The sequence below is a fragment of the Chanodichthys erythropterus genome, chromosome 5 (genome assembly GCF_024489055.1).
Source record: "Chanodichthys erythropterus isolate Z2021 chromosome 5, ASM2448905v1, whole genome shotgun sequence".
Lineage (NCBI taxonomy): Eukaryota > Metazoa > Chordata > Actinopteri > Cypriniformes > Xenocyprididae > Chanodichthys > Chanodichthys erythropterus.
In genome coordinates this window covers 17,133,210-17,157,332 of record NC_090225.1, presented here as the reverse complement: position 1 = coordinate 17,157,332, position 24,123 = coordinate 17,133,210, and the positions used below count along the sequence as shown (strand labels likewise).

Genomic DNA, 24,123 nt, shown 5'->3' with positions numbered 1-24,123 from the left:
TTTTTAGTACATCGTTGTCGTGTAAACGTACCCTTATACGCCAACAACACTAGTCAACACGGCAGTCAGCCTTAAACACAGCTGAGATACTGAGACCAATTAGTCCTGGATTCAATTAAAAGCTATTCACAAGCTCTTCATTGCAGCACTAACATCGGCGTGCAATTGTTTCAGCTGAGCTCTCTTCCCTTGTACACCAATCACAGCTACATTGTGTTGCTAATGGCTCTTTACATGATAAAACATTCATAGTCACCTAAGAGTCCTTAATAACAGGAATTTTCTAGTACACACATGATAGGTTCCAACACACAAGTAAACTAGCTGATTTTCTAACCAGGTCAACATAAAATAAGACACAATGTTCTGTACCTGCTTATGTAAAAAGGTTGAGAGTAGAGTGATGGAAGATTTTAAAGCATGCAATGGTCAAATTATACGTTTTTTGAGCTCTCTCAAACATCTCTCTTACACGCACACACATATAGCCAAAGAAACAGGGGCCAGGATAAGCATATTTGATGATAGATGCAGAGTTCTTCTCAAATCCCTGACTTTTAAATCTATGCAGGATCAAGCAGGATTGACCTGCACTGTAGCAAACCGGGGTCCAGACTCACAGGGGGAAAAACAGTGCCCATCCATGCTTCTTACATAAGCAACAAATATTACATAATTCAGACTTGTATAAATGATTCATTCTAATCCTATACATCATTAAATAGATCTCAGGAGATTAGGCTTTTTAAGAACAAAGCACAAATGCACACTACAAGACATTATGCAGTGAGCAGATGTTTGTTACAAGTTGAAAAGTAGAAAAGGAAATTACGTTTTTTTTCTTTCTTTTTTTTTTTCTGAACTGTCAAGATACCAGAAATGTCCTGTTTCAAATGAAATATAAAATAAATAAGTGTATCAATCTGGTTTTCCATTACATTTTCTGATACAAATTCTAATGTATGATATTATCACTATACTACAGCCACTGGTATCCATTATCATTGATTTATTGCATGTCAACAAAACCAAACTAAAAAGCTGCTGTGTCAGCAGGTGTTTTTCTGATATCCAAATCTCAAATGGTATTATCTGCATGCATTGTCATTTACATAAATGATGTGGTCAGAGGGGAGGTGACAATGACCCGAGCCCACCAACCTCTTCCATAATCCCTCTATAGATGTCAGATGAATCTAGGGAGGAGGGGCATATATTATCCATGAATGATGCAGGAAGGTTGGAATGCATTAGTATAGTCACTAAGGATAATGTGACACTTTTAAATGTACTAGTATGTGAGAGCCATTAAAACTTTCCCACTAAATCCATCTCTTTTTGTACTTCCATTCTGCTGGGTTTGTATGTGCAGAGTGTTTGGGGACAGCATGTGTCCATCAGCTAAGCTCCTCAAATCCTGTCCTAATCTGTTGCATGATGATATGCGCAGAAAGCCTGAAAAATAATATTCAATATATTTTCTCCACTATTAAAATATGGCTGCCCTTATGCCACGGAGTGCACAATTTGCAAAAAAGCTTTAAAAATGACCATGTGGTTTAGGAGACGAGAGGGAGTGATTTAAGGACTCTTGTCCCTTGTCCAAAAGATGTGTATTTGCTGAAGCTGAGACAAATTTCCATCAAGTTTTCAAGAAATATGAATCAGTCTACTGCTGTCTCCATTATTGCAGTTAGAGTGCGTGACACTGCTCCTTTAAAACCAGTTCCTGAAAACATGAAATACGAAATATGAAATATATATATATATACTTTTTGTATGATCAGGGGCAAATGGGGCGAGTGTTTGGGTAAAATGTATTTCAAAACAGTCGTTCAACTTTAAGAACAAAACTATGGAGAAACTGACAATAGTGCATGATGTCAAGCAGAAAATATGTGGTGATTGTGTGTCTCAGCAATTTCCATCAACACAGCAAGCTTAAGAAAATGACAAGTGTAGCTAAGAAGAGAGCTCTCAAACCCACCATCATTTGAACGCCACACGGCATGAATGACTGCGAGAGAGAGAGAGGAGAAGAAAGAGAAAAAGAGAGACAGAGACTTCTATTCCAGCTGGCCAGAGATACTCGGATGTGGCCCAATCTAAATACGCTGAGATTAGAGCAGATCATGCTATGTTGTGGTTGACCTGAACGTACAAAAGGTGTCTAAGAGAAGACCTTATCTTGAAACATGGAAGTAATTAAAGAGTTACATGAAAAAGATAGAAAGTATAAGAATACAGCTGGAAAAATAATTTCAAAACATTATCGATTGAATCTGAATTGCAGAGCTAATATTATGTCATTGAAAACCATGTGATTTATAAGACCTCATAATGTTGCTGATTTGGCATATGGAATTGAAAAAATAATATTGACAAACAGTTTTAGAGCTTTCTGTGTTTCTCCATTCAAGTAGATAGGAGATGTTTGTCTATTGTCTACATAGAAATGGCTGCCAAGAACCTTTTGTTACGGCTGGTGGTGTAGAGATGAGGCAGATAACGGATTTCCACAAACATATAAGACTTTAATATAACCAAAGGCAGAGTACACCAAACAAGCATCTAACATAAACAGAACGGACGAGGAGTGAAGGGAGTGAGTGCAATATATGGGGAGTGCTGACAATAGAGTCCAGGTGCAGGTGATGAGTGACGATGAGGAGCTGACGAGGGAAGTGAGTGCAGGTGTGGAGAACAGGAGGATCTTGGGAAATAGAGTCCAGGGGAACACGGGATCTATAACAGTACCTCCCCCTCCCGGTAGGCGTGTCCTCGCGCCGTAGATGTAACAACCGGGAGGGGGGCGGGCGCCCTGGAGACCTCAAACCGGAGCAGGGGGAGGAGTAGACTGGAGTGGAGGTCTCCAGGGCAGGCTCAAAAGCCATGGCGGGTCAGGAGCCGTGGGCAACCATGGCGGGTCAGGGGCCGTGGGCAGCCATGGCGGGTCAGGGGCCGAAGCCTTCGAGGCGTTGAGCCCAGGCGGCGGTGAGGGACCGGCGGGTGATGGCTGAACCGTAGGCTCCGCCGACCGAAGCGCAGCCGGGGCTCCAGAAGGCCGCAGTGGAAGCAGGAGGACAGCCAACAAAACGACAGGCTCGGCGGCGGCGGCTGGAGAACTTGGCTCGGCGGCGGCGGCTGGAGAACTTGGCTCGGCGGCGGCGGCTGGAGAACTTGGCTCGGCGGCGGCGGCTGGAGAACTTGGCTCGGCGGCGGCGGCTGGAGAACTTGGCTCGGCGGCGGCGGCTGGAGAACTTGGCTCGGCGGCGGCGGCTGGAGAACTTGGCTCGGCGGCGGCGGCTGGAGAACTTGGCTCGGCGGCGGCGGCTGGAGAACTTGGCTCGGCGGCGGCGGCTGGAGAACTTGGCTCGGCGGCGGCGGCTGGAGAACTTGGCTCGGCGGCGGCGGCTGGAGAACTTGGCTCGGCGGCGGCGGCTGGAGAACTTGGCTCGGCGGCGGCGGCTGGAGAACTTGGCTCGGCGGCGGCGGCTGGAGAACTTGGCTCGGCGGCGGCGGCTGGAGAACTTGGCTCGGCGGCGGCGGCTGGAGAACTTGGCTCGGCGGCGGCGGCTGGAGAACTTGGCTCGGCGGCGGCGGCTGGAGAACTTGGCTCGGCGGCGGCGGCTGGAGAACTTGGCTCGGCGGCGGCGGCTGGAGAACTTGGCTCGGCGGCGGCGGCTGGAGAACTTGGCTCGGCGGCGGCGGCTGGAGAACTTGGCTCGGCGGCGGCGGCTGGAGAACTTGGCTCGGCGGCGGCGGCTGGAGAACTTGGCTCGGCGGCGGCGGCTGGAGAACTTGGCTCGGCGGCGGCGGCTGGAGAACTTGGCTCGGCGGCGGCGGCTGGAGAACTTGGCTCGGCGGCGGCGGCTGGAGAACTTGGCTCGGCGGCGGCGGCTGGAGAACTTGGCTCGGCGGCGGCGGCTGGAGAACTTGGCTCGGCGGCGGCGGCTGGAGAACTTGGCTCGGCGGCGGCGGCTGGAGAACTTGGCTCGGCGGCGGCGGCTGGAGAACTTGGCTCGGCGGCGGCGGCTGGAGAACTTGGCTCGGCGGCGGCGGCTGGAGAACTTGGCTCGGCGGCGGCGGCTGGAGAACTTGGCTCGGCGGCGGCGGCTGGAGAACTTGGCTCGGCGGCGGCGGCTGGAGAACTTGGCTCGGCGGCGGCGGCTGGAGAACTTGGCTCGGCGGCGGCGGCTGGAGAACTTGGCTCGGCGGCGGCGGCTGGAGAACTTGGCTCGGCGGCGGCGGCTGGAGAACTTGGCTCGGCGGCGGCGGCTGGAGAACTTGGCTCGGCGGCGGAGGCTGGAGAACTTGGCTCGGCGGCGGCGGCTGGAGAAATAGGCTCAGTGAAAAAGTCAATAAGCCACACGGCATCTTCTGGCGGCTCGCACAGGGTTGGAGCGGGCTCTGGAGATACTGGAGCGGGCTCTGGAGATACTGGAGCGGGCTCTGGAGATACTGGAGCGGGCTCTGGAGATACTGGAGCGGGCTCTGGAGATACTGGAGCGGGCTCTGGAGATACTGGAGCGGGCTCTGGAGATACTGGAGCGGGCTCTGGAGATACTGGAGCGGGCTCTGGAGATACTGGAGCGGGCTCTGGAGATACTGGAGCGGGCTCTGGAGATACTGGAGCGGGCTCTGGAGATACTGGTGCGGGCTCTGGATAGACTGGAGCGGGCTCTGGAGATACTGGAGCGGGCTCTGGAGATACTGGAGCGGGCTCTGGAGATACTGGAGCGGGCTCTGGAGATACTGGAGCGGGCTCTGGAGATACTGGAGCGGGCTCTGGAGATACTGGAGCGGGCTCTGGAGATACTGGAGCGGGCTCTGGAGATACTGGAGCGGGCTCTGGAGATACTGGAGCGGGCTCTGGAGATACTGGAGCGGGCTCTGGAGATACTGGAGCGGGCTCTGGAGATACTGGAGCGGGCTCTGGAGATACTGGAGCGGGCTCTGGAGATACTGGAGCGGGCTCTGGAGATACTGGAGCGGGCTCTGGAGATACTGGAGCGGGCTCTGGAGATACTGGAGCGGGCTCTGGAGATACTGGAGCGGGCTCTGGAGATACTGGAGCGGGCTCTGGAGATACTGGAGCGGGCTCTGGAGATACTGGAGCGGGCTCTGGAGATACTGGAGCGGGCTCTGGAGATACTGGAGCGGGCTCTGGAGATACTGGAGCGGGCTCTGGAGATACTGGAGCGGGCTCTGGAGATACTGGAGCGGGCTCTGGAGATACTGGAGCGGGCTCTGGAGATACTGGAGCGGGCTCTGGAGATACTGGAGCGGGCTCTGGAGATACTGGAGCGGGCTCTGGAGATACTGGAGCGGGCTCTGGAGATACTGGAGCGGGCTCTGGAGATACTGGAGCGGGCTCTGGAGATACTGGAGCGGGCTCTGGAGATACTGGAGCGGGCTCTGGAGATACTGGAGCGGGCTCTGGAGATACTGGAGCGGGCTCTGGAGATACTGGAGCAGCTTGTTTCCTCCTCCTCCGCCTTCGGGACCCAGTAGAGAAGTGTGGGTTCCGTGTGGGGCAGGCAGAGCGTTTGCTGGAGGGGTATGCGGAGGAAGACGGAGGTTGACTGACTGGCCCGGCCAACCATGTTTCTGGATGGACTAGAGACAGACACCCATCCTGAACCCAATCAACTACGAATTTGGAGTCATTTAACCATAAAATGGAATTTATAGTTTCACTTAAGGAGAATCTGTAATCGGGTTCACCAAAACGGATGGTGTCATCATCTAGTCCATCCAAAAACAAGGAGATCAAACAAGCTTCAGGCCAGTCAGAAAAAAAAGCGAGCTCAACGAACTCCTCCACATACCTCTCCAGCGAACGACCTACCTGCAGGAGCCCGATTAGGCGATCGCCGGATGACAGGGTGAGAGGCGTTGGAGGAGCTGGAGCCAGGGAGCCGGGGGAAGTCTCCATTTTCTCCTTGTGAAAATCCTACGTTTTTAGGTCCGTTCTTCTGTTACGGCTGGTGGTGTAGAGATGAGGCAGATAACGGATTTCCACAAACATATAAGACTTTAATATAACCAAAGGCAGAGTACACCAAACAAGCATCTAACATAAACAGAGAACGGACGAGGAGTGAAGGGAGTGAGTGCAATATATGGGGAGTGCTGACAATAGAGTCCAGGTGCAGGTGATGAGTGACGATGAGGAGCTGACAAGGGAAGTGAGTGCAGGTGTGGAGAACAGGAGGATCTTGGGAAATAGAGTCCAGGGGAACACAGGATCTATAACACCTTTGTTCTGGCTCAACCAATAGCATGAGTTTAATACAGGACCACCTGTATGTTTGAACAATGAAATTTCTGAAAGAATCATTACTTGTGCAGTTCCAGTTGGTGCCACTAGGTATTAAGCAGTTCTGCTTTAAAGGTGCATTAGTTTGGTGTTGAATTACAAAGTTTTACACATTAAGAAATAATAATGAAGTTCTTCTGAAGAGTCTTCTGAATGGTGTACATCCACGAGATGAAGACTGTACTCATAATAGTTGACTGTCTTTTTGAACGAACCACTGACTTGCCTGATTCGTTCAAAAATGCAGACTTGCAAGCCGCTATGCTGCTTGGAGATGAACTACGTCTTCTGTGGCTTTGTTCAGAACTGTTTTTGTTGGCAAAATATTTTAGAAAATTTTACCCACAATATTAACGTCTTGTTTATTGAACTTGTATAAAATGATCACATTTGCAATCTTGCTAATATTTAACAAAAAAACTCGTAGGGCCATTTTTACCCCTTATCTTGAATTTTGAAGGCATTCTAACTGCATTCTACTAGGCTACATTACGCAATGAAAGCTTGCACTCTCAAGGCGTTTTTGCACAGTGAGTGAAATACTCGATAATGTCAGCTCAGACATCGTTAAAACAACAATTACAATATTACCATTTACGATACATATCACACCTTCTAAGTGTAAAACCCTCTTTAAAACTCACTAGTATCAGTGTAATTTACATAAAACTCAATCATGCTGATCCATGTTGAGAGATAGCAGTGAGAGAGGTTAAAAGGTTAGTTCACCCTCATGTCGTTCCACACCTGTAAGACCTTCGTTCATCTTCAGAATACAAATTAAGATATTTATGATGAAATCCAAGAGGTATATGACAGCAATATAATCACCACTTTCAAGGTCCAGAAAGGTACTAAAGACGATGGCTGCGTCCGAAAACCTAGGTAGCTGTCTTGCTGCCTCGCTGTTTTACAAGAGAATGACTTGTACGGCAGCGTTTGTACATGAAGGTACCTCACGAAACTGATTTCGGACAGACTTCTGAGGCAGCGTAACAGTTTAATGATCTACAGCAATATAGCGCGAGCTTTGGTGAGAACTAAACAAATATTTAATTACTACTGTAGTAATTTCTCGTTAGAAATGATATCAAAATTGAAATATGTTGGTCAAAATCGTACATTTATACACAAACTGAACAGCAAATGCAACTTTCGGACGCCATCTTTATTTTTCTAGCTCAACTGTCACAGAATGGAAAGCACAGGATTGTGGGATAGCAAAGGCAGCTAAGGATACATCTATGCTTCCTTCAAAAATCGATCTGATGAAGGTATCTCAGGAAACAGGAATTGAAGCTAACATTGGATTCGGACGTGCCTTGATACCTTCCTACCCTGAAATGTGTCCTCAGAAGGCAGCATTTTACAGTTTTCGGACGCAGCCATTGTTAAAATAGTCAACGTGACAGCAGTGGTTCAACCTTAACATTATGAAGTGATGAGAATACTTTTTGTGTGCAAAAACAAAACAAAAATAACGACTTCATTCAACAATCTCTTCTCTTCTCTTTCATTGTCTTTATACAGTTGATGCAGGAAGCACAGTGAAGGCTTCTGTATTTATGTCCGAATGCAGGCTCAGTATTGGCCAAAGCTGATCACGTGAGCAGCACGACGCATGTGTGTGATGCCTACGCAGGAGCCAGCCAATAATGAGTCGGAGTTCTGACATAGAACCTGGAAGTGCTGGACATAAACAACGTATGAGAATGACACAGAACAAAATATATTGTTGAATAAAGACATTAGTTTTGTTTTGTTTTTGCACACAAAAATTATTCTCGTCACTTCATAAAATTAATGTTGAACCACTGCAGTCACGTTGACAGTTTTAACAATGTATTTAGTACCTTTCCTGGCCTTGACAGTGGTTTTAAATTGCTGTCTATGGAGGAGTCAGAAAGCTCTCGGATTTCATCAAAAATATCTTAATTTGTGTTCTTAAAGGTGTGGAACGACATGAGGGTGAGTAATAAATGACAGAATTTTCATTTTTGAATGAAACTAACCACTTTATATAACTAACCCTTTAAAGTACATGTAGAACAGCAGTGCTAACACTTGCTAAAGAACAACTGAATGCACTTTTAAAGCAATTTTATATTTGATGTTTCTATCTCTTAATCCAGTGTATTTAACATTTCACTACTTGTTTCTCTCACGTTAATGCACTACTCTTGATATTTAAAGCAGAACTCAGTAAGATTTGCGAAGCTCCCCCTACAGGTTCCTTCAGTGAATCACACTGTCGTAAATACTCCAAGCGCAGCTCTGGACTACAACGACTACAACACTCGCCAGCGCAGTAGTTTTGCAAATACAGTACAAGAAAGAGGAGGTGGGTAATTTGCAAATACAGTACACTCGATGGAGGTGGGTAATTTCCGAAATCGTCTTATAAAGTCATAATATATACATTGTTTTTGAATTACTGTAAAGCATTTTGTCACTCTCGCGCGAACGTGAACATGAGGCGAGATTGTTTCGGGTCGGTGCAGCTCAAATTGCAAGTGCTGTATTCTGGCGTAGACGTGCCAGAGGGGGTTAGTGCTCGCTTCAAACACACCACTACAAGTCAATTAACCATCTTAAGGACTTAGAAAACTATTTATGAAGGTAAAAAAAAAGTTACTTAGTTCTGCTTTAAATCAAGCACTGAGGTTGATCTAAAGAGTTTCTGTGTCAGGAGATCAATCCATCCATCAGTCACCTCAGTGTGACGGCTGACAGGCCTCCTGCTCACCCGTGTGTCTCCCAGAATAAAACACACTCCCTCTGTCACAATCTGGGCTCCACCAATCTCTCTGGGACCATGCTGTTCTCCACGGAGATGCCATATTTCAGGAGACATACCTATTATGCGAAAATCATAATTCATACAGTGGAGGGATTAGGTCAGGATTCAGGAAGGAATGTATGAGAGAGAAACAAGGAGAGAAAGTAAAAGAGGGAACAGGAGGGAAAGACAGGACTGGTGTGTTTAAGACCCAAGTAGGCCAGTGGGACTGAAGAAAGGGCACATGGTAATCCTGGCATTTAATCAGGACGCCAGAAAACGTGACCAGAGAAACCAAATCACGCTCACACTCGACAAGGAAAAACAGAGATGGTTTATAATCATAAGCCTCATTATACAATCTGTTTGATCTAGACTGCAAATCAGTTCAGGATGAAGCGCTTTTGTTTAGACAACTGCATTTTCGTGAAGTAGCACACGTGGCTGGGCGAATAGCAAACAGGACTGAATGTTTTAAAGTGAGGCTAGCCAACTAGCGGCACAAAATTACCAACACTTATTAATTTTAAAGCTGTTGTTTTCCCACCACCTGATATATCTGTCCCATATTAGTTAATGGCTGACAATATATATTTTTATTAGTATTTTATTAGTATCGATTTGGTGTTTCCCGAAACCATAGTTCAAACGAACATTCACAAAATGCATCGCAAACTTGTGTGGTTGGAATGACAACTCTCGAGCTGTGGTTAGAAGCATAGTTACTAATTTTTATGACCTGTGGACTTAATACATCCTTGAGGAAAATAAGCAAGCTGGCATTAAGTAGCATGTATATATTTTATTTTGAATATATACAAATGTCATTTACTTATTTTAGTTTGTCAAGAGATTTTAAGCACCATTTGAAGAGATGTGCGTACATGCTCTAGTACATAAGAATGACCCTATGATTGAATCTGAAAAAATAAAGCAAAATAACTGAAAAATGAGAATTAGTCCTCAGATGACATGTCCGTAATTTAGAGCAAAAAATCTAGCATTAATTTGATCTCAAACGGATTCATTTAAAGAAGTTATTACTCCATTGTTGACATCATTCACCAATGTGGCTGAACGACAGGTTTGCGACAATTCGGTTTTCGGGAAACCGTCGTGACTGGTTAGTTGATTTGTTCAATAATGCATCGTACTATGGTAGAGCAGCGAGTTATGTTGTTGTATGGAAAATGCACCCCAGTATTGGATATTTGATTGTTCATGCTCATTTTCTCTATTTTTACATTTGTTGACCTTTGCTGTCATGTAATGCTCAATAAAAGCCCTTTTGAAGCAATTTAATAAACTGTTAAATGTAATATTTAACAAATCTCAAAATACACATCCATTTTTTCATACTATGTATTATATGTATATAAAAATAAACATAAAAAAATATATGAAAATATGAAATTAATTATTGGTATCAGACAGAACTTAAATATTGGCACATCGCTAGATATTACAAAAGACTAATATGGTGGAAAATGATATTGAGAACTCAACTAAAAAACAAAAAACAACTATAAAAGAATTACCAAATAAAACAAATCTATGAAGAATAAAGAAACACCTGGAAAATAGCTTTTTATATTTTGTCATTTAGTGTATAGAACCCATGGCAACTCAATGAAAAAGGTTCAATTAATTGTGATACTTTGATAAAAGAACTGAAACATACAGCTACAATACAGTTTAAGTGATCAGAAGCAAAATTATTTATGATCAGAAGCAGAAATGTACAGGTTTGTTAGGTAAATCTCCACACACAAGCACATACACATCGAACATAAACAATTGCACAATGGGAACCATGTGCCTCACTTTATTTCCTTTTTCCATACACCCCTCACTTAGGTCTGCATTACACAGTGTGGGAACATTTAACAACACATGCTCGATCTCTCTCTCTCTCACCCACACATACTCACACATGCTGGCAAACCGTGAGGGCCGTTCATGCACAACACAGACCTTACACTGCAGGATCATAAAGAGGAATTCTATGCGGATGAGTGAATATTTCAGTCCCACGATCCCAGACTAAGGCCTCTGATAAGCTAAAGCTTCCTCTGGGGAAGCACAAGGAGCCGTGAAGATCCGGCTCTGCGTGAGGTGAAGCACGTGAAAGCTTTACTCGGCGGGATGGAGACGGTGGGAGGCTGCTGCCTGCCACGTTACGTCCATTCCGACCACTCCGTCTCATGATGTTTGGCTGCTCACATGACCGGGCCTGTGTTTAATTACAAACACATTTATTGAGGTGGAATGCTCGTAAAGAAAACCTTTTGTGCCAGAAAGGTCTGCAAAAACAAGACAGAGCAAATGAACGGATCAAAAAAATAAATAAATAAAGTGCCGTATCCGTGTATTCGGTGGAGAGGTTGTTAAGAGAGACGACCAGGAAACAGAGAGAATGATGAATGTAATGTGACATGAGTGAACACCTCACCATCTCACAATGTTGAATAAGCAAACAAAAAACCCTCAGAACCCAGGCCTCTCTCTGTTTCTCTCCTGACATGTGTTCTCAGTGACTAACCAGAGGTGTTTTATTAACTTTTAAAGCTGTTTGTACCTCTGGGAGTCACGAAAGGAAGAAAACAAACAGAGAGAGAAGGGGGAGAGAGAAGGTCTCTTCACGGTTGGATATAAGTTTTGACAACTCCAAATATAATATACATCTTCTCCCACAGACACAAACTCAAAACAAATGACCCAGAATACATAAAGTAATAGCAACCTGCATTTATTTAAAAGTATTAGAAGCATCAATGAATCTCTAAACTCAAGAGCTGTGATTTTGCTCTTATTAATGATTTAAACAATTTATCTATAGCAGTCATGTAAAAATTCACTTGAAGTCAATTTAAACTCACACTTGCTGCGAATGCATCTACAAAGTTTCCAATTTTCTTATTCAGCCTGTTAATAATTGTACATATTTTTTGGTAATATTAATACATTTCAATGTTTTTCTTACTATTGTACGATAAACCACCTGTGTCCTGTAGAAAAGCCAGCTGAGAACCAGTGGTGAAAAAATTATTTTTACTCATGTAGGAATTCATTGCTAATAAAAAAATGATAAGCCGATAAGTATTTTAAAGTTGCAGTCGATAAATGGATGATTTTAAAATGTATACTATACCATTCTAAAGTCTGGGCTCAGTAAGATTTTTTTTAATACTTTTATTTAGCAAGAACATCAAAATTCATCAAAAGTTATTTTAAATACTTTTACAAAACAACAAAAAAGTTGTTTTTTTTTTTTAATAAATGCTGTTCTTTCTAGAATCCTGAAAAAATAAATAAATCATGGTTTCTGCAAAAATATTAAGCCGCATATTAAGTGTTTTTATATAAGAATAATTAAGAAATGAATCTTGAGCACTAAATCAACATATCAGAATGATTTCTGAAGGATCATGTGACACTGAAGACTGAAGAAATTATGCAGTTTCCATTACATAAATTAAATATATTAAAACAGAAATTACAATTTAAAATTGTTTTAATATTTTACAAAACTTTTCTCTACTGCATTAAATAAATACAGCTTTAGTGAGCATAAGAAACTTCCAAAAAAACAAAAACATCCCTAATCTTTTGAAGGGTAGGGTCTATTCTAAGTATATATAACAAAATTAAATTAAAAAAGAAGCTAAAATCAGTCAAAAGTAAAATGAAAATAAATGTGGATAATAATGCAGAGTATGAAAACATAAGTTAGATAATCAATAATATAAAAAATGGATGGAAAAACATTGCGCAATTAAACATCCAACACTGGGAGATAAGTATATTTATTATCAAATAACTATATTTATTACAAATAAAACAGAAAATATCCAATTTCAGCTGATATCTGATATGGTACCAACATATTGTGCATCCCTAAATTTATGCACACCAAACCCAATAAAACAGGGCTCCAAACAGGAGGCAGGTCGTAACAGCGCATTACCCCAGTGTGAGTGAACCCTATGAGGCAGCAGGCCTGATCCTGTCCAAGCTCCCTCTACATAAAGTTACTCATTCATTTTTAAGTGTGATGAGGGATCAAAAACATGGCTGTAAAGCAACACAGTCCACGGGGACTCATGAACAGCCATAAAGCCTATCCATCTGCAATCTCTGCTGTTTAAAAATACCACATATCATCATTAGTCTTACTCTCCTCTCACTTAATTGTCTCTCTCTCTACATGCCAATGCAGACTGATCACTCATCTCCGCCACCAATGGAAAGAAATAATCACAAAAGAGACCTCTTTAAAACCTCAGTTGTTTCTTACTTAAATCTAAGTTGATTTCCTGGCATCAGACTGATTTCAGAGGGGTTCTGGTTTTAGATGGAGACTTGGTTACTTGATCTGAAATCTGCCATCTTAGCTCATGGGCACTCAGTTCCACAGACAGGTTGTTTTGAGCCAATAAATGTATTCAATTTTTTTAACGGCAGATAATCATTTAATGGCGATATTAAATTGTGTAATTTTTTTTCTATGTGACGTCCCATTCGGCCGTCATTTGTGTGTGTTTCTTTTCCCTTTTGGTGTGTGTCTGTGTTTGTGTGTTGCTCACAGTTGATTGGCTCACTATTCGGTGATGAACACCAGTGCAGGTTCCCCTCGCTATTTAAAGGCATGGTAGGCGATTTGTTCCAGAAACATTTTTTGTTATGCTGGTTGAAAGTCTCTTCACATCCTGATAGCAATCACAAAGTTAAGTGGTCTAAATTTATTTCTATGTATACACAGTATATATCCTCTGTGGAAGGCGTAAAATGTTCATCCAATCATTGCATTGCAGTCCGAATGCAATCATACGATGTCCTACCTGCCTGTCAGCATACGTATTTTCATACCTCCGTGCACCTGCTCATGCAGACATCACACATCATCGCCGCATTTTATGCTATGCAGATTTAGACAGATGTCAGTCACTAAGCACCGCAACAAAAACAGCAGCCATCTTTTACAGTTCCTCCTGAACCAAAACAACGAGCTTATGTTGCGTTCATGCCATAACAACCGAAATTTGGAAGAGACTGAAACCTGTGACATTATACAGTTCGGAGCAGTTCGTGACTTGAATTTATGCGTTTCAATGACAACACTATCAACGCCAAAATTAATCTGCAGCAGTCAGGTGGTACTGTACAGTTCAGTGTACAGCTCTTTAAGTTGTCTATGTTCATTATTACTGTAATAGTATGTGCTTTGAGACATGAGGTAGTTTAAAGCCATCTCTTGTGACTCTTGTTTTCTCCTTGTTGTACACATTTATGTGTTTTGGAGGAGGCGTGGCTTTGTAGACGTTGTGAAGGGAGGGTGGGATATTATGCTTTCACAGCTAGCTCGCTATTGCTAGCCTCTCCGAAAATTACCTACCCTACTTTTAAGTGGCACATCTTTCCCTCAGTGTGTGTGCTCCAACATCGTTCGGGGTTCCATGTCGACTCAGCTTTGTCTTTGTCTTCTGGATTCAGTTTTGAGCTTTTCAATGATATGTTTGTCAAATAAAAGCTTAAATGCTTTTCATAAATTATACTCATCATCTCCTAAAAGACAGATAGATAGATAGACAGACACACAGACAGAGAAAACACATCATGGCAAAGCCAATTGGCTGATAGCACCACTAAAAAAGACTAAAAAACATACAAAAAACAAAACAAAGCCAAATTAAATGAAAATTGCTTTGGCAACTAACTGATATGAGTTTAAATTGTAGAAGAATAAAACAGAAATAATTAAACCTAAACAGTAAGATAACACTTTATTTTAGGGTCTTTTACCAACAGTAATATTTTTAAAATAATAATAATAATGGCAAAAACACATAACAAAATTACAAAAAAAAAAATTATTAAAATAAAAAATAAAAAAGATACATTTAAAACAATATTAAAAATAGAGCAAAAAAAATATTAAAATAAAACTGACGTAAGAACACACTCAGACTCAAACCATAGGGGACAATTAAAAGCCTTGAGACTAAAATTCCTTGATGGATCTAATGTACATGATTTAATCATCTCTAATCCAAATTTTAATCTTATACTTTATGGCACTAAAGCCCATTAAGGGGAATCGATGATTAACACCCTGAAGTTTGTTTTGGAGAGATGTGAGAGGTGAAAGCACAGCTGCGGTTCCATCGAGATGGAAATCAGAGGCCCTTGTGGGACGCAGACACGGCTGGGTTCTGAAGGGAGCAGAGAATCAGAGAGGAGAGACACACAAACACGTTTACACAACACACAAGCGAACACGCACGCACACATGCATATGCTAATGGTTCTATGACAGAAACTGCTACTAAGAGCAGCCAATGTCTCTGTCCTCAGAGAACTCCCTGCATTATTCAGAGATTGTTAATAATTAAGCAGTGAGCTCATTGCAAATGATGTATCTACATTCAAGCTCACAGCTATGACTCTACTGCCAGTTCAATCTGAGGATCTTGTGCTGAGACGCAGAGAGATTATGACACTTCACTGTCACATCTCTCTTAAACGCCTCTCCACAGCCTCGCTCTCTCAGTCCCTCCTGAGCTGAGCACGGCCCTCATGGCTGCTTCCTTTCTCCAAGCTGCACATTCCATTTTCAATTGTCAAGATGCAGTTTCCTTTTTTTTTTTATTTTTTTTTTTTTATAAAAGGTTAAATACTTTAAAATAAATTATATATATTATATCTAAAGATTGTTATAAAAGCAGTTTTCCTTTCAAGGGAAGAAGTCACGTAAGAAGTCACAACGCTATGTGAACACTAGAAGTCTCTTCGTAAGAAGTCACGACGCTATGTGAACACTAGAAGTCTCTTCGTAAGAAGTCACAACGCTATGTGAACACTAGAAGTCTCTTCGTAAGAAGTCACGACGCTATGTGAACACTAGAAGTCTCTTCGTAAGAAGTCACAACGCTATGTGAACACTAGAAGTCTCTTCGTAAGAAGTCACGACGCTATGGGAACGCCTCTGTGTGATTGCATCTGAAGCACTTGTGTAATCACTTATCAGTGGAATGTCGTCACTGATACATGACGGTGTACTGCGAAAGCTATAAAGGAGACCCGGACCAGACATTGTCAGCTTCTGTGCCTTCAGAAGGCACTCTGGAGGGTACTGAAGGAGCATGTTCGGTCATTCCCTGCCGGTCAACCACTTCACAGCATTGAACATACGACATGGAATGCACCCGCTTCAGCTTGGTGCTCTCTGAAAATCGTTTTGCCAACGCTGCCACCTCAGCTGTTATGGGGTGCAGCAGTTTTCAGTGAGTCTGCCTGGGAAAGTTGCGGCACTAGGAGGTTCGCCACCTCTGAGGAGGGTACTAGAGGACTATGTTTAGTTGTTTTCTGCCAGGCAACCGCTTGGAATGCACCAGCTTCACAGCACTGAAAGATTTGCTTCCTCCAAAGAAAAAAGAGGAGTCTGTGTGATGGTTCCGCATTGGTCATCCCCTTTGGGGTGCCAGGCAGGCTACCACAGTTTTGAGAGGCTGGTTCCCTTAGTAGACTATTTGGCAGGATGGCAACTTCTGATAAACTTGACTCAAAAGGGTCCTGCAGACTATATAGAGAAGGTCCAGAATTTAATTCGGTTCTCATCCACCTCGCTTCAACAGGGTTCTATCCATAGTGGTCAACCCCGAGCACGCTCAGGTGCTAGAACAAGAAGTTCAGTTTTCGTTTGGCAAAAGAGGCCATAGAACATGTTCCTCTGTTCATCTGATCTTAGATCTACAGCTACTGAGCTGTACTCTGAGGACGTAGTTTAGAATGTGAACGTTGAAGTTAACCATGAACTAAATCAGATCCGAGGACTCGTTTGTCACAATAGATCTAAAGGATGCATACTTCTATATATCCATCCTTCCTCAAAAAGAAGTTCCGAACATTTCAGGTGCGAAGCTTACCAGTATTGGGTTCTACCTTTCTGCCTAGCATTGTCACCCCACACCTTCACAAAGTGCATGAACACAGCTCTGGCTCCACTGCGACTCCAGGGCATTTACATACTCAGTTGAATCAATGATTGGCTAATTCTTGCGCAATCCGAGGAGATGGCAGTTCAGCATCAAAATGTTGTTCTTGTCCATATTAGGTGGTTGGGGTTAAGGCTGAACACCAAGAAGAATGTGCTGTCTCCACTTCAGAGAGCCACTTTTCTAGGCATGATGTGGGACTCAACATTCCCACACAGAATGGGGAGCGATCCTCGAGGGTAGCTCAACGCAAGGTCTGTGAAGGAGTCATCATCTCTCATGGCAGATAAATTGCCTGGAGATGATGGCTGTCTTTCTAGCTCTGAAGCACTTTCTCCAAGATCTCAGGGGCTATCATGTGCTTGTCCAGACAGACAAAACATGGTGGTCTCCTACTTTCTGTTGGGCTATCCCCCTCCACACTAAGGTTTACATGGTGGTGTTTTCTTTGTGGCACATTAAGGTTAAGGCCTGTATGCGAGAGTTCCGGCCTCAAATTTGGATGTGGTTCTATAGGTTTGTCCCTCGTACCCTTTGAACTATTTAAACTGTTTCAGAGAAGTTAACTTACTCTCAATATGGCTTCTCACTAAGTAGTCTTGCAGGCCTTTTATCCTCCTCCATTCGTGTTGGTGGATACAGAGAAGCTTGATTTGCTTTGCCCAGTCAGGGCTTTTGAGTATTACGTCCACTGGTCTGCTCAGTGGCATAAGTGGCCAGCTGTTGGTACACTATGGCTCACCTGCACAGGTGAGCAAAGAGTTTGTTAAGGCTACCTCTGGAGTTTGTGAGGCATGTGACCTTCCTTTGCCTCTAGTTATGAGGGCCCATTCTACTGGGACTATGGCAGCATCTAAGACTAAACTTCAGACGCAGCATGAGTTACATTGCAAGGGAACATCTCAGGTTATGATTGTAACCATGGTTCCCTGAAAAGGGAATACGATGCTGCGCCACCCTGCCATACTTCTTGCGTGCCTGTGAGCAACTTACTTCAGCCAATCAAAAACTGACGATGTTTGGTCCGGGTCACCTTTACAGCTTCCACAGTACGTTCCACAGACATTCCACCAATGAGTGATTACACAAGTGCTTCAGATACAAACACGCAGAGGCGTTCCCATAGTTCCCATGTCTTGTTCTCTTTTCAGGGAACCATGGTTACAGTCGTAACCTAAAAGGTTTCACACCAGTGTTCATGACTAATACTAAAAACAAAACCTGTAAAAATGGTTTTCGTTGCTTGAAATAAAATAAAATATAAATGTAATGAAAACTTGAAAATGTAAAACAAGTATTAATGTTGCAAGTGAAAATAAGTTTAAGATTAAGTAATACAATTATTAAAACTGAAATAAAAACTTAATATATTAAAACGCTTAATATAAAATAAACAAAAACAAATAAAAGTGACAAAAGCCATAACAAAATTAGTAAAAATAAAATGAAAACTGATAGTATAAATAAAATAAAACCTAAATCAAAATATTAATAGTATATTAATAGTAATTACTATACTAGTAATAATAAACAAATAGTTAGATGACAGATAGATAATACATTAGATAGTAGTAACTAGTCAATTTCCTCCTAAAGAAGCCAAAGTTTAGGGATGTGAATATCTGTAGTTGTTATTCTGTGGTTAATACACTTACAGTATACATACAGTACAGATGCAACTGTAGATACAGTAAATTCAAGTAAACTGATGTTCAAAGAGGCAAAACCTACCCGAATAAACACCACACATGTACATATAAAACTACATGAAAATTTAAACACAAATACTACTGCATATACTGTACAACTTCCACAGACGGACAGACATATGGACAGATAGACTGACAGACAGAACTTAATTTTGGCATTTATATTAATATGGTCACAATATATTGTGCCTCCCTATCTACTACATCCTAGTTTTGCATAAAGGTCAGAGACGTGGCCTGGTTATGCAAATGCTCTGACACGTGTGGTGGCACTCAAGTGGGTGAACCAAGCCCCGTTCGAGCCATTCTCCCTATTGTTTTCTATCACTCAAATGTGTATCTAAAATGTGTCGTGGCTGTCCATTATGAGAAGAAATGCTTAAGTAGGAAGAATGCAAGCACATCAAGCCAAACGTTTCCACTTCTACTTGCTACAGTTAGATATATGGACATGATAAGTGGCAAATAGAGGGCTAAACACTAATAATCATACATTAGACACTAAAGTGATCTTTTCTCTTTGACCTGGATTACAAGGGTTGGATTCTAGCTTTTATGCAGTGATGTCACCGCTTTTTTCCCAACCGCTGTTTGAGTGTATTACATAATCAGACGAGCTCAAGCATCCCTGCAGCACTGATGACATCACACTCTGAGCCTGTCACACGCTGGATAGTGTGAGAGTATGAGATAGAGAGGAATAGAAAGAATAAAGTGAAGTAAGAGATTAAAGAGAGAAAGAGGATGGAACGGAAAGCGAGAGATATAATAAAAGAAAAAAATCTACATGCTACATACAGTATCTCACAGTACACCCCTCACATTTTTGTAAATATTTTATTTTATCTTTTGATGTGACAACACTGAAGAAATTACACTTTGCTACAATGTAAAGTAGTGAGTGTACAGCTTGTATAACAGTGTAAATTTGCTCTCCCCTCAAAATAACTCAACACACAGCCAATAATGACTAAACCGCTGGCCACAAAAGTGAGTAACCCCTAAGTGAAAATGTCCAAATTGGGCCCAAAGTGTCAATATTTTATGTGCCACCATTATTTTCCAGCACTGCCTTAACCCTCTTGGGCATGGAGTTCACCAGACCTTCACAAGTTGCCTCTTCCACACCTCAATGACGACATTACGGAGCTGGTGGATGTTAGAGACCTTGCGCTCCTCCACCTTCTGTTTGAAGATGCTCAATAGGGTTTAGGTCTGGAGACATGCTTGGCCAGTCCATCACCTTTACCCTCAGCTTCTTTAGCAAGGCAGTGGTTGTCTTGGAGATGTGTTTGAGGTCGTTATCATGTTGGAATACTGCCCTGCGGCCCACTTTCCGAAGAGAGGGGATCATGCTCTGCTCATTCATGGTTCCCTCAATGAACTGTAGCTCCCCAGTGCCAACAGCACTCGTGCAGCCCCAGACACTTCCACCACCATGCTTGACTGTAGGCAAGACACACTTGTCTTTGTACTCCTCACCTGGATGCCGCCACATACGCTTGACAACATCTGAACCAAATATGTTCATCTTGGTCTCATCAGACCACAGAACATGGTTCCAGTAATCCATGTCCTTAGTCTGCTTGTCTTCAGCAAACTGTTTGCGGGCTTTCTTGTGCATCATCTTTAGAAGAGGCTTCCTTCTGGGACGACAGCCATGCAGACCAATTTGATGCAGTGTGCGGCGTATGGTCTGAGCACTGACAGGCTGACCCCCCACCCCTTCAACCTCTGCATAAATGCTGGCAGCACTCATACGTCTATTTCCCAAACACAACCTCTGGTTATGACGCTGAGCTTGTGCACTCAACTTCTTTGGTCGACCATGGTGAGGCCTGTTCTGAGTGGAACCTGTCCTGATAAACCGCTGTATGGTCTTGGCCACCGTGCTGCAGCTCAGTTTTGAAATCTTCTTATAGTCTATGCCATCTTTATTTAGAGCAACAATTCTTTTTTTCAGATCCTCAGAGAGTTCTTTGCCATGAGGTGCCATGTTGAACTTCCAGTGACCAGTATGAGAGAGTGAGAGCAATAACACCATATTTAACACACCTGCTCCCCATTCACACCTGAGACCTTGTAACACTAACGAGTCACATGACACTGGAGAGAGAAAATGGCTAATTGGGCCCAATTTGGACATTATACACTTAGGGGTGTACTCACTATTGTGGCCAGCGGTTTAGACATTAATGGCTGTTTGTTGAGTTATTTTGAGGGGACAGCAAATTTACACTGTTATACAAGCTGTACACTCATTACACATTGTAGCAAAGTGTAATTTCTTCAGTGTTGTCACATGAAAACTTCTGTGAGATACTATATGTGTATCAGCGTTTAACAGCGAAGAATAAAATCCCAGCAGGCCAGCTAAAAATAAATGCATCAAACAAGGCATAAGAGCTAAGACGAAATGGCTCTTCATCATTAACACAGACTTATCCTCAGGCATGCACTCCTTTATTTCATTTAAGCACTGGGGTCATGACAGCCTCTCGTAAGAAAACATAAAGCACAGAACACTAAGGAATGAGGGAGAAGCTGGTGAACGTGTATATGTGAGTGTGTCACGACTGTGGAATTCCGCAGCTGCTCACGTGCACGGGGTGAAGCAGCCTCAGCATGAAACACCAATTGCCCTGCCAGGTTCACTGACTTGCTGTAGGTTGCAACTAGAGGGTCAGTCCTCTAATGTAATGTAATGTAAGTTTAATGTACATCATAGTATGCTGAATAAAATGTGTATGAGTATTTTAGTGAGTTTAAATCAGTGGTCTCAAACTGCCGGCCCGCGGGCCATTTACGGCCCGCCCTCCCCCTCTACCCGGCCCGCAACTGATCTCAAAAATAAAACATAATCTGGCCCGCTAAATTATTATTATTCTCTAGTTGCTACCTGTCTGATATGCAAAGAAAAAGTCGCCGTTCTAAGGGGCATTCACATATTGCATCACATAAGCGGCCGAGCCGCATTCTCCTTCTTTCCAATGCACTTTCGCTCCAGTGACGTCTGTTGTTGCTATGCAACCATGAGCCGCGCTCTCAACCGTGTCGCTTCTATTATGAGCGCGCTTGCCTAAATTACAGTAAAAGCCCTCGACTTCAAGTCACGAGCGTCGATTTAAACCACCAAAATGCGTCCGATGCAGCCATTAAACGTTACCGATGCTCAAACGGCATCTTGGACAAATGCGCTGCCAGGTGTCTGTCAAGAAACAGAAGAGTGTACAAATGTATTCAGGGATTGTATTTGTTCAGTACAGTGTTGGTCAGTGCAAAATTTTAATGTTATTTAAGCTAACATAAAGTAAGGGAAAATACTTCCACTAAATATTAAAAATTAATAATGTATGTAACAATGAGATTTTTATTTTTTGGCAAAATAAAGTTGATATATATATATCTCCAGTTTTTTGTTTATTTCTGACCCCTCCACACCACAAGTGTTGATGGTTTTGTTCCTAAATTACTGTATTTTTTTTAATTCCATGCACCTTGTTGGATGTGAGAAGTTGCACCAGTCTATTGCAATTAATAGTATATTAGTAGTATTATATTTTTAATAGTATTATATAATTATATTACACTCTGTAACAATGAGAGAGACACTGCTGTTTACATTTAGTATGGTAAATAAAATAGGTATAAAGGTATAAAGATATTTTAGTAGGCAAATCTGATGTGAATGAGAAATAATGCAAAGGGGAGTAAATTTTCTAAAATGTTGCACTTTCTTGTGCTTGAATGTAAATATGGCCCTCCTATGAGGTGTCAATCACAGAAACGGCCCCCTGCCAATTTGAGTTTGAGACCCCTGGTTTAAATTATCATTATATCACAGGTGAACATGATGGATTTAAATAATTTCACTAATTTCAATAACTAACATTCGTTAAAATATCTTCTTTTTTGTTCTGCAAATAAAAAGAAAGTCATTCAGGTTTGGAAGATATGAGGGTGAGTAAATTATGGCAGAATTTTTGGGTGAACCATACCTTTAAGTTGTTTTCTAAGAAAGAAGAAATGAGAAGTAAGACAAATCAATGCTAAATTATATTGGTGGTCCAGTGGTTCAACTTGCCCCACTCTCCACTACCCATGTTACAAAAAGCAATATACTGCTGTACATCCATTAGAAACACACAGCATTCAACCTTAACATGCAATGTACAATTGTGCTTAAGTTTTAGTACAGACTAACTGGAAAACACATGCCCAGCAATAAATAAATAAATAAATAATTTTTTTTATTTATTATAAAAATTTGGTGCTTTGGTGTGAAGGCAGGACAACCTGTCACACACATGAGATCACAGTAATAGCAAACCACAACGATCAAGTCACACTACATTTTTTTACGTCACAACAGGAAAGAAAAGACTATCGCAACTTTTGTTTTAAAACAGGAGTGCTGGAAACACTTTCTAAGTATTTCCAGTACAAAACAAGAGGAGTTTGATAGTTCAGGACGTTCAGTGGGTTTAGTGTCTCAAGACGTTTCTCAGTGACCTTGAGGTGAATTCAATTTATCAAAATACATGTTTCCCTTGAGGTACTATCCTTGGCTATCCATTTTATCCTCCCTGGGAGAGGCAGCTCAAATATGTCTAGAGTCAGTTAAAATTGATTTTCATTATTAAGGAAAAACTGCATTAATGAGATTAATGGTGTGCTAAAATGTCTGTGTTAACTTTGATTCATTGCTCGGGTTACACAGCAAATCATGCCGAGAAATACCAATTAGATGCTCAAGCAACTGATGAGAACGTCCCCGTAGGTGTCACAAGGTTCAACAAACGTGGTGGTTCCTGTGATCCCGCTTACTGGAGACCCTGAGATCACACAGCATTCAGAGAGAAAAGAATGAATTCTCACTGTTTCCTGCAAAAATCTGTACACACTTAATCACAAAACACTGTTATGTGTTAATGTGTATAATGATTACAGCAATGTTTTATGAGAATGTCTAATCACGTCATTACTGTACATGGAAATACTGAAAAAGTGACGTGCCCTAGGTTGCTATGCTGCTATGCTTCATTACTGTGGTTTGTGAACGAGCTGGGTTCAGCTTGCAGGTACCTGTATACTCCATGAGTCAGAACACAGACCCACGCAAGGACAAGAAAACCTCACACCACTGCCACACAACATCTGCGGGAGTGTGGGTGTGTGCGTGGATGTGTGCGTGTTCACATGTGTATGCTTACAGCAGAGGTACGTGTCGTTGATGTTTGTGTGAGTATGCATGCTATGCTTTTTTTCTGGTCTCTTGTCAGTATTAACTGACAGATCTGAACATTAAATGCAGATGCT

The 24,123-nt window shown here is 42.5% G+C and overlaps 1 protein-coding gene across 2 annotated transcripts in view; it reads right to left on the bottom strand.

Moving 5' to 3' along the window:
- The window catches only part of slc24a3 (solute carrier family 24 member 3), a 94,576-nt gene that overhangs the window by 26,567 nt on the left and 43,886 nt on the right, over positions 1 to 24,123 (bottom strand). Inside the window, exon 1 of one of the 2 annotated variants that reach the window (XM_067386310.1) lies at positions 14,497 to 14,514. The exons of the other annotated variant lie outside the window; for it this stretch is intronic. The gene's annotated coding sequence lies outside the window, so the exon portion shown is untranslated. Of the gene's footprint in view, positions 1 to 14,496; positions 14,515 to 24,123 lie in introns of those variants that run through there. 2 annotated transcript variants of the gene reach the window in all.